The following is an 8652-nucleotide window of genomic DNA, read 5'->3' as shown; positions in this document are numbered from 1 at the left end:
CGCCAGAGAGAGCGGGAGCGCCAGAGAGAGCGGGAGCGCCAGAGAGAGCGGGAGCGCCAGAGAGAGCGGGAGCGCCAGAGAGAGCGGGAGCGCCAGAGAGAGCGGGCGCGCCAGAGAGAGCGGGCGCGCCAGAGAGAGCGGGCGCGCCAGAGAGAGCGGGAGCGCCAGAGAGAGCGGGAGCGCCAGAGAGAGCGGGAGCGCCAGAGAGAGCGGGAGCGCCAGAGAGAGCGGGAGCGCCAGAGAGAGCGGGAGCGCCAGGAGGAGGGAGCGCGGGGTGCGCCAGAGAGAGCGGGTGCGCCAGAGAGAGCGGGAGCGCCAGAGAGAGCGGGAGCGCCAGAGAGAGCGGGAGCGCCAGAGAGAGCGGGAGCGCCAGAGAGAGCGGGAGCGCCAGAGAGAGCGGGAGCGCCAGAGAGAGCGGGAGCGCCAGAGAGAGCGGGAGCGCCAGAGAGAGCGGGAGCGCCAGAGAGAGCGGGAGCGCCAGAGAGAGCGGGAGCGCCAGAGAGAGCGGAGAAGCGCCAGAGAGAGGGGGCGGGGAGAGCGGGCGCAGAGAGAGCGAGGAGCGCCAGAGAGAGCGAGAGCGCCAGAGAGCGAGAGAGAGAGCGCCAGAGAGAGCGCCAGTGAGAGAGAGAGCGCCAGTGAGAGAGAGAGCGCCAGAGAGAGAGAGAGCGCCAGAGAGAGAGAGAGCGCCAGAGAGAGAGAGAGCGCCAGAGAGAGAGAGAGCGCCAGAGAGAGAGAGAGCGCCAGAGAGAGAGAGAGCGCCAGAGAGAGAGAGAGCGCCAGAGAGAGAGAGAGAGCGGGAGCGCCAGAGAGAGAGAGAGCGGGAGCGCCAGAGAGAGAGAGAGCGGGAGCGCCAGAGAGAGAGAGAGCGGGAGCGCCAGAGAGAGAGAGAGCGGGAGCGCCAGAGAGAGCGGGAGCGCCAGAGAGAGAGAGAGCGGGAGCGCCAGAGAGAGAGAGAGCGGGAGCGCCAGAGAGAGAGAGAGCGGGAGCGCCAGAGAGAGAGAGCGGGAGCGCCAGAGAGAGAGAGCGGGAGCGCCAGAGAGAGAGAGAGCGGGAGCGCCAGAGAGAGAGAGAGAGCGGGAGCGCCAGAGAGAGAGAGAGAGCGGGAGCGCCAGAGAGAGAGAGAGCGGGAGCGCCAGAGAGAGAGAGAGCGGGAGCGCCAGAGAGAGAGAGAGAGCGGGAGCGCCAGAGAGAGAGAGAGAGCGGGAGCGCCAGAGAGAGAGAGAGAGAGAGAGAGAGCGGGAGCGCCAGAGAGAGAGAGAGCGAGAGTGAGAGAGCGGGAGCGCCAGAGAGAGAGAGAGAGAGAGAGAGCGGGAGCGCCAGAGAGAGAGAGAGAGAGAGAGCGGGGGCGCCAGAGAGAGAGAGAGAGAGAGAGAGAGAGCGGGGGCGCCAGAGAGCGGGGGCGCCAGAGAGCGGGGGCGCCAGAGAGCGGGGGCGCCAGAGAGCGGGGGCGCCAGAGAGAGCGCCAGAGAGAGAGAGCGCCAGAGAGAGAGAGCGCCAGAGAGAGAGAGCGCCAGAGAGAGAGAGAGCGCCAGAGAGAGAGAGAGCGCCAGAGAGAGAGAGAGCGCCAGAGAGAGAGCGCGCCAGAGAGAGAGAGACAGAGAGGGCAAATGAGCGCCAGGGAGAGAGTGCAACCGAGCAGCAGGGAGTGAGGGCGCGCCGGGGAGGGCGAAATCACGAGTGAGGGGGAGAGAGAGAGAGAGAGAGAGAGAACAGACAGACAGAGTGTGAGGGCAAGAGAGCAAACCAGGATGGGAGAGTGAGCGAGGCAGGGAGGGAGAGAGCACAGTCCCCATCAAACACTCCCAGGACAGGTACAGCATGGGGTTAGATACAGAGTAAAGCTTCCTTTACTTGGTCCCCATCAAACACTCCCAAGGTACAGCATGGGGTTAGATACAGAATTAAGCTCCCTCTACACTGTGCCCATCAAACACTCCCAGGGCCGGTACAGCACGGGGTTAGATACAGAATAAAGCTCCCTCGACACTGTCCCCATCAAACACTCCCAGGACAGGTACAGCATGGGGTTAGATACAGAGTAAAGCACCCTCTACACTGTCCCCATCGAACACTCCCAGGACAAATACAACACGGGCTTAGATACAGAGTAAAGCTTCCTTTACTTTGTCCCCATCAAACACTCCCAAGAACGGTACGGCACGGGGTTAGATACAGAGTTAAGCTCCATCTACACTGTCCCCATCAAACTATCCCAGGACAGGTACAGCACGGGGTTAGATACAGAGTAAGGCTCCCTCTACACTGTCCCCATTAAACACTTCCAGGACAGGTACAGCACAGGGTTAGATACAGAGTAAATCTCCCTCTACACTGTCCCCATCAAACACTCCCAGGACAAGTACAGCATGGGCTTAGGTACAGAGTAAAGCTTCCTTTACATTGTCCCCATCAAACACTCCCAGGACAGGTACAGCAGGGGGTTAGATACAGAATAAAGCTCCCTCGACACTGTCCCCATCAAACACTCCCAGGACAGGTACAGCACTGGGTTAAATACAGAGTAAAGCTCCCTCTACACCGTCCCCATCAAACACTCCCAAGACGGGTACAGCACAGAACAAAGAAAAGTACAGCACAGGAACAGGCCCTTCGGCCCTCCAAGCCTGCGCCGATCATATTGCCCGTCAACTAAAACATTTTGCACTGCCGGGTTCCGCATCCCTCTATTCCCATCCTATTCATGTATTTGTCAAGCTGCCTCTTAAACACCACTATCGTACCTGTTTCCACCATCTCCTCTGGCAGCGAATTCCAGACACTCACTACCCTCTGCGCAAAAAACTTGCCCCGCACATCTCCTCTATAGTTTTTCTCCTCTCACCTTAAATCTATGTCCCTTAGTATTTGACTCTTCCACCCTGGGAAAGAGGCTTCTGACTATCTACTCTGTCCATGCCACTCATAATTTTGTAAACTTCCATCAAGTCGCCCCTCAATCTCCGTCGCTCTAGTGAGAACAATCTGAGTTTCTCCAACCTCTCCTCATAGCTAATAACCTCCAGACCAGGCAGCATCCTAGTAAACCTCCTCTGCACCCCGTCCAACGCCTCCATATCCCGCTGGTAATGTGGCGACCAGAATTGCACTCAATATTCCAAGTGTTGCATGACTTCCCAGCTTTTATACTCAATACCCCTGCCAATTAAGGCAAGCATGCCATATGTCTTCCTGACTACCTTATCCACCTGCGTTGCCACTTTCAGTGACCTGTGGACCTGTACACCCAGATCCCTCTGTCCGTCGATGCACTTAAGGGGTAAAGTCCCATCTACACTTTCCCAGCAATCTCACAGTTGCAGGTAACTGGAGAGTTGTCAGGACCAGGAATCCTGGCTGCATTTTTTGTACCAATTTTTTTTAGAGGAAGTTGAGCTGATGTTAGCCATTCATGTCTGCATCCAGGAGGGGGGAGTGGTCATCAATGGCTGTTTAGTGAGCCATTGTGGGATCTACGCTCGATCAAGCCCCTCACGAATGAAGTCGACTGGAAGACTTGCTTCTTGTCCTGTCAGCCTTGCAAAGATGAGCAAAAGCTGGGGATGCTCATCCGAGCAGCTGAACCCAAAATGCTCTTGGCCCAACACCTCCCAGCGCTCCACATGCTGACCACTTTAAACAGGATCAGTAGCAGCCGAGGCATGAGCTCAAACCAGTCCCCAATAGGTTCAAAACCAGGTGAGACGGAACAGAGAGCTTTAGGGATACGCACCAAAGAGATGTGTACAGGAGGTGTGAGACTGAGACCAGACCCCTACACGGACCGTGTGTGTGTACAGGAGGTGTGAGACTGAGACCAGACCCCTACACGGACAGTGAGAGTGTACAGGAGGCGTGAGACCGAGACCAGACCCCTGCACGGACAGTGAGAGTGTACAGGAGGTGTGAGACTGAGACCAGACCCCTACACGGACAGTGTGTGTGTGTACAGGTGGTGTGGGTCTGAGACCAGACCCCTACACGGACAGTGTGTGTGTGTACAGGAGGTGTGGGTCGGAGACCTGGCCCCTACACGGACAGTGAGAGTGTACAGGAAATGTGGGACTGAGTCCAGACCCCTACACGGACAGTGTGTGTGTACAGGAGGTGTGAGACTGAGACAAGACCCCTACACGGACAGTGTGTGTGTGTACAGGAGGTGTGAGACTGAGACCAGACCCCTACACGGACAGTGTGTGTGTACAGGAGGTATGAGACTGAGACCAGACCCCTGCACGGACAGTGTGTGTGTGTACAGGAGGTGTGAGACTGAGACCAGACCCCTACACGGACAGTGTGTGTGTGTACAGGAGGTGTGAGACTGAGACCAGACCCCTACACGGACAGTGTGTGTGTGTACAGGAGGTGTGAGACTGAGTCCAGATCCCTACACGGTCAGTGTGTGTGTGTACAGGAGGTGTGAGACTGAGACCAGACCCCTACACGGACAGTGAGAGCGTACAGGAGGTGTGAGACTAAGACCAGACCTCTACATGGACAGTGCGTGTGTACAGGAGGTGTGAGACTGAGACCAGACCCCTACACGGACAGTGAGAGTGTACAGGAGGTGAGAGACTGAGACCAGACCCCTACACGGACAGTGAGAGTGTACAGGAGGTGTGGGACTGAGACCAGGCTCCTACACGGACAGTGTGTGTGTGTACAGGAGGTGTGGGACTGAGACCAGACCCCTACATGGACAGTGAGAGTGTACAGGAGGTGTGGGTCTGAGACCAGACCCCTACACGGACAGTGTGTGTGTACAGGAGGTGTGGGACTGAGTCCAGACCCCTACACGGACAGTGTGTGTGTGTGTGTATACAGGTGTACAGGAGGTGTGAGACCCCTATGAATTGAGAGGCCTTCGTGAGTTTACAGTAATGAGATTATTGTACACTGTTTACTGTGAGGAAACTGATGGGAAATTTGGTGCAATTCCTTTTTGCAATTGCATAACTGACCACCGAGAATGTCACAATAGGAAACCCGGGAAATCCCGAGAAATAACACTGATTGAAAAACCCAACTCAGAGAGACTGCTGGCCATAGTGAGTGGACACTGTTGCCTGGTCAAAGGGGAGCTTTTAGGGTATGACTAGTCAATTTATCTCCCACACGCTTGGGATAGAATTTCATGCCCCCACTCACCCCCTGGGCAGAGAGTCTGAAAGCTGGGGGACGGAGGGGGTCATTTAATGAGGCTGGGTGGTGTGCGGACCCCTGTGCCTACACCCAATTCAGTCCAGATCATGGATGCCCATCCTGCCTGGATTTTAATTGAAGCCCATAAGTGGGCAGCTAATGCCAACTTAAGCGCCTCAGCCCACCATGTCAGGTAGTCACCCAGCAGTGGGTAGGGAAGCCGCCAGTCAGGTTTCTCACAGGCTCCCAGGAATGGGTCCCTCATTCAAAGGCGCTCAGTCCCTGATCGGGAGACCTGGCATCGGGAAGGTAGCCGTGGGGGGGAGGAGAGGGAGCTTATTGGAGCCACCACCGCTCTTTATTCCAACCCACTCCCCACCCCCCGCCCCCTCCATCCAACCGCCCCGAACACTCTCTCTATCTCTCACTCACCTTTGGCCAAAGGGACCCTCACTGATCTTGAGCATTATCTAGATCACTGAACAAAACAGCATAATCCTATCATCCATCTACATAGGTGTTTACAACGGGAAGATAAGCTCCCAACACTGTCCCCATCAAACACTCCCAGGACAGGTGCAGCACGGGGTTAGATACAGAGTAAATCTCCCTCTACACTGTCCCCATCAAACACTCCCAGGACAGGTACATCACGGGGTTAGATACAGAGTAAAGCTCCCTCTACACTGTCCCCATCAAACACTCCCAGGACAGGTACATCACGGGGCTAGATACAGAGTAAAGCTCCCTCTACACTGTCCCCATCAAACACTCCCAGGACAGGTACATCACGGGGTTAGATACAGAGTAAAGCTCCCTCTACACTGTCCCCATCAAACACTCCCAGGACAGGTACAGCACGGGGTTAGATACAGAGTAAAGCTCCCTCTACACTGTCCCCATCAAACACTCCCAGGGCAGGTACAGCACGGGGTTAGATACAGAGTAAAGCTCCCTCTACACTGTCCCCATCAAACACTCCCAGGACAGGTACAGCACGGGGTTAGATACAGAGTAAAGCTCCCTCTACACTGTCCCCATCAAACACTCCCAGGACAGGTACAGCACGGGGTTAGATACAGAGTAAAGCTCCCTCTACACTGTCCCCATCAAACACTCCCAAGACGGGTACAGCACAGAACAAAGGAAAGTATAGCACAGGAACAGGCCCTTCGGCCCTCCAAGCCTGTGCCGATCATATTGCCCGTCAACTAAAACATTTTGCACTGCCGGGTTCCGCATCCCTCTATTCCCATCCTATTCATGTATTTATCAAACTGCCTCTTAAACACCACTATCCTACCTGCTTCCACCATCTCCTCTGGCAGCGAATTCTAGACACTCACTACCCTCTGCGTAAAAAACTTGCCCCGCACATCTCCTCTATAGTTTTCTCCTCTCACCTTAAATCTATGTCCCCTAGTAATTGACTCTTCCACCCTGGGAAAAAGCTTCTGACTATCTACTCTGTCCATGTCACTCATAATTTTGTAAACTTCCATCAAGTCGCCCCTCAATCTCCGTCGCTCTAGTGAGAACAATCTGAGTTTCTCCAACCTCTCCTCATAGCTAATAACCTCCAGACCAGGCAGCATCCTAGTAAACCTCCTCTGCACCCCGTCCAACGCCTCCATATCCCGCTGGTAATGTGGCGACCAGAATTGCACGCAATATTCCAAGTGTTGCATGACTTCCCAGCTTTTATACTCAATACCCCTGCCAATTAAGGCAAGCATGCCATATGTCTTCCTGACTACCTTATCCACCTGCGTTGCCACTTTCAGTGACCTGTGGACCTGTACACCCAGATCCCTCTGCCCGTCGATGCACTTAAGGGGTCAAGTCCCATCTACACTTTCCCAGCAATCTCACAGTTGCAGGTAACTGGAGAGTCGTCAGGAGCAGGAATCCTGGCTGCATTTTTTGAACCAATTTTATAGAGGAAATTGAGCTGACATTAACTGTTCATGTCTACACCCAGAAGGAGGGGTGGGTGGGTGGGTGGGTGGGTGGTTGGGGGGGGGGGGGGCGGTGGTCATCAATGGCTGTTTAGTGAGCCATTGTGGGATCTACGCTCGATCAAGCCCCTCACGAATGAAGTCGACTGGAAGACTTGCTTCATGTCCTGTCAGCCTTGCAAAGATGAGCAAAAGCTGGGGATGCTCATCCGAGCAGCTGAACCCAAAATGTTCTTGGCCCAACACCTCCCAGCGCTCCACATGCTGACCACTTTAAACAGGATCAGTAGCAGCCAAGGCATGAGCTCAAACCAGTCCCCAATAGGTTCAAAACCAGGTAAGACGGAACAGAGAGCTTTAGGGATACACACCAAAGAGATGCGTACAGGAGGTGTGAGACTGAGACCAGACCCCTACATGGACAGTGTGTGTGTACAGGAGGTGGGAGACTGAGACCAGACCCCTACACGGACAGTGTGTGCGTACAGGAGGTGTGAGACTGAGACCAGACCTCTACATGGACAGTGTGTGTGTGTACAGGAGGTGTGAGACTGAGACCAGACCCCTACACGGACAGTGTGTGTGTGTACAGGAGGTGTGAGACTGAGACCAGACCCCTACACGTACAGTGTGTGTGTGTACAGGAGGTGTGAGACTGAGACCAGACCTCTACACGGACAGTGAGAGTGTACAGGAGGTGTGAGACTGAGACCAGACCCCTACATGGACAGTGAGAGTGTACAGGAGGTGTGAAACTGAGACCAGACCCCTACACGGACAGTGAGAGCGTACAGGAGGTGTGGGATTGATTCCAGACCCCTACACGGACAGTGTGTGTGTGTGTACAGATGTACAGGAGGTGTGAGACCCCTATGAATTGAGAGGCCTTCGTGAGTTTACAGTAATGAGATTATTGTACACTGTTTACTGTGAGGAAACTGATGGGAAATTTGGTGCAATTCCTTTTTGCAATTGCATAACTGACCACCGAGAACGTCACAATAGGAAACCCGGGAAATCCCGAGAAATAACACTGATTGAAAAACCCAACTCAGAGAGACTGCTGGCCATAGTGAGTGGACACTGTTGCCTGGTCAAAGGGGAGCTTTTAGGGGATGACTGGTCAATTTATCTCCCACACGCTTGGGATAGAACTTCATGCCCCCACTCACCCCCTGGGCAGAGAGTCTGAAAGCTGGGGGACGGAGGGGGTCATTTAATGAGGCTGGGTGGTGTGCGGACCCCAGTGCCTACACCCAATTCAGTCCAGATCATGGATGCCCATATTGCCTGGATTTTAATTGAAGCCCATAAGTGGGCAGCTAATGCCAACTTAAGCGCCTCAGCCCACCATGTCAGGTAGTCACCCAGCAGTGGGTAGGGAAGCCGCCAGTCAGGTTTCTCACAGGCTCCCAGGAATGGGTCCCTCATTCGAAGGCGCTCAGTCCCTGATCAGGAGACCTGGCATTGGGAAGGTGGCCGTGGGGGGGAGGAGAGGGAGCTTCTTGGAGCCACCACCGCTCTCTATTCCACCCCACTCTCCACCCCCCACCAC

This window comes from Carcharodon carcharias, chromosome 29, assembly GCF_017639515.1.
Source record: "Carcharodon carcharias isolate sCarCar2 chromosome 29, sCarCar2.pri, whole genome shotgun sequence".
NCBI lineage: Eukaryota > Metazoa > Chordata > Chondrichthyes > Lamniformes > Lamnidae > Carcharodon > Carcharodon carcharias.
This window is presented reverse-complemented; position numbering follows the sequence as displayed.